Below are 3,134 nucleotides of genomic sequence, written 5' to 3'. Positions count from 1 at the left end.
AATGTAACGGCGTAAGCGAATGCAGACAGATTGTCAAAATATAGACAGCTTTAATGGAGGAATAGACTTACAGAACCACTGTTCCCGCGGAGACCAGGAAAGCAGAAGAGAGCGCTGGGAGCACGCTCACCAATTTTATAGGAGAACTTTAGCCTGAGGCGAACACGCCCCCTAAGGGGTGGGACTTATCCCTACACTCTTATCCTGTGCCTTTTAATACGTGAATTGAGTCCATTAAGTGATATTAATGACCAGCGGTTGTTAACTCCATTTTATTATTTTTTTTTGGTGGTAGTGTTTGTGTTTCCCTTCTTTGAGTTGTGGTGATGGAGGGTTGTCAGATGTCTGTGTCATTATGGATGTTGTTGGCTTCCTTGGGTTGTAGTTTTCCTTTTAGTACTTTCTGTAAGGCTGGGTTTGTGGCTATGTATTGTGTAAATCTGTTTTTGTCCTGGAATAGCTTGTTTTCTCCATTGATGGTGAAAGAAAGCTTTGCTGGCTATTTAAGTCTGGGCTTGCATCCATGGTCTTGTAGTGTCTGTAGCACATCTGTCCAAGACCTTCTGCCTTTCATGGTTTCCATAGAGAAGTCAGGTGTAATTCTGATAAGTTTACCATTATAAGTTACTTGACCTTTTTCCTTGCAGCTCTTAATATTTCTTTATTTTGTATGTTTTGTGTTTTGATTATTACATGGTGAGGGGATTTTTTTTTTGGTCCAGTCTATTTGGTGTTCTATATGCTTCTTGTACCTTCATAAGAATATTGTTCTTTAGGTTGAGAAAGTGTTCTCCTATTGAATATATTTTCTGGGCCTTTGAGCTGTAATTCTTCTCCCTTTTCTACTCCTATTATTCTTAGGTTTAGTCTTTTCATGGTGTCCCAGATTTCCTGGATGTTTTGTGTTAAGAATTTGTTGGATTTGCTCTTTTCTTTGATCAATGAGTTTATTTCCCCTATAATATCTTCAGCGCTTGAGATTCATTCTTTCTCTTATATTCTGTGGTTATACTTGTCTTTGTAGTTCCTGTTCATTTGTCCAGATTTTCCATAGTCAGCCATCCCTTGGTTTGTGTTTTCTTTTTTACCTCCATTTCGGTCTTCAAGTCTTGAACTGTTTCCTTTACCTGTTTGATTGCTTTTTCGTGTTTCTCTTGGTTTTCTTGGGTATCTTTGAGGGATTTATTAATTTCTTTTTGTTTGTCTTCTCTTCCATTTCTTTAAGGGAGTCTTTCACATCCTGTTTAAGGATCTCTATCATTTTCATAATGTTATGTTTAAAGTTGATTTCTCCTTTTTCTGGATTAGGGTGTTCAAGTCTTTCTATTGCATGTTCGCTGGATTCTGGTGTTATCATGTTGCTTTTCAGGTTGTTGGAGGAAGTCTTGCATTGGTGCCTGCCCATCTCTTCCTTCAAATGCAGCCAGGAGAGTCTTGGCATCTTGGTCCAATCTTTGCTGTGGCTGACTGTGTACTTGGGGGTTTTTCTTGGTCTGCCCCCTATTAGGTCCCCTTAGCACTGGAGTTGGCTCTCAGATCCCCTCTGCCCTGAAGCAGGCTGTGCTGGTGGATCTAAGGAACCTGCAGAAGGACAGGAGTGCTTGGGAGCAAGATGGGATGGGGTAAATAGAGAAAGCCAGTAGCAGGGGAGATGCCCCACTGAATGGCCAGAAACGTTTAGGGAATTGGAGGCCTGTACTCCATTCCTGGGGTATCCAGCCAGGCGGGCACTTACCCCTCCGAATAGATCTCCTCAGTACAGGAGCGGGCACACACCCACCCCTCTGACTCACCCCTTTCACCCCTGGAAAGGACTGGAGGACTCTCCAGCCTCAACTCAATCTATCCTCCTGAAAACAGTCTTATTCAAAGTCAGCCTCAAGTTTCTTCTCAAGTATAACAGGGAATGCTAGAGGAGCACACTGGAAATTAGGAAAAGCAGATTTTTATCAATGTCAGGCAGACTTACAGACATCAGGTGTGAAGACTCAATTGAATTCTGCTCCTACTGGCCCTCTGTCACTGAAGCCACCTAAGTGGTGGTACTGGGGGAACCAAATGGTCACACCTCCTCTCAGTTTGGAAGCTGCATCTGTTGCTATGAAAACAGCCTATAAAGCTTTCATAAAAGGCAAACCTAAATTCGAGGGCAGCCTGTGTTCCGCTAATCATACCCTTCATGTGCATATGCCTCTGGGAAAACTGCAGGGCAATCTGATAGCCAAAAGGAAAATACCTTTTTTTTTTTTTTTTGAGTTTTTTGGGGAAAACTGTCTTGAAGTAGCTCTGAGCCCTTATGACCTGTAAAGCCCTAAATAGGCTTCATGTGCCCAGCAATCCTGCCCTGCCTTTTAAATATACCAAACTATAAAATAAAGTTGTTTTCCTCTGTCTATATAAGGAACTCAGAGAGTCCACGTGAGTCTCTGCATCAGGTCATCGCTCTTCTCTTCCGGGATCTCCACGTTTTAGCAATTGCTCCTCTGGATGTGGCATCCATCAAGGTGGGCAGTAATTTTGTTGTCTTAGGATTTCTATCACTGTAATAAAATACCATTACCAAAAAGCAACTTGGGAAGGAAAGGGTTTATTTGACTTACAGTTCCATATTACTGTCCATGTTGAAGGAAGTCAGGACAGGAACTCAAGCAGAGCAGGAACCTATAAGCAGGAGCTGGTGCAGGGCCCATGGATGAGTATTGCTTGATTCCTGGCTTGCTCAGCCTGATTTCTTATAGAATCCATGACCACCGGGCCAGGGATGGCCTCATCCACAATGGGCTGGACACTTCCCCATCAATCAACAATTAAGAAAATTCCCTACACACTTGCCTACAGTCCTATCTTATGGACAAATTTTCTCAACTCAACCTCTCTCCTCTCAAATAACTCTAGTCCATGTCAAGTTGACATAATGAGAGGCCCAGGCCCCAGTAGATCTGTAGCCATTTAGCCATAGCATAATCTCTGAATACCCTGACTCTGAACCCAGAGCCAGTGAAAGAAACACACCCTGGATCTGGGACCTGAGCCAGCAAAAGAAATACTTTATCCCTGAACCCAGAACCATAGAAAAACACCCTGACCCTGAGGCCAGAGCCAAAGGAACACTATTTGCCTCTAGAATCAGAACC

This window comes from Alexandromys fortis, unplaced genomic scaffold (assembly GCF_014885135.2).
Source record: "Alexandromys fortis isolate MF-2015 unplaced genomic scaffold, M_Fortis_MF-2015_v1.1 scaffold_71, whole genome shotgun sequence".
Classification (NCBI taxonomy): Eukaryota; Metazoa; Chordata; class Mammalia; order Rodentia; family Cricetidae; genus Alexandromys; species Alexandromys fortis.
The sequence above is the reverse complement of the archived record's forward strand: the minus strand, read 5'-3'. Positions refer to the sequence as shown.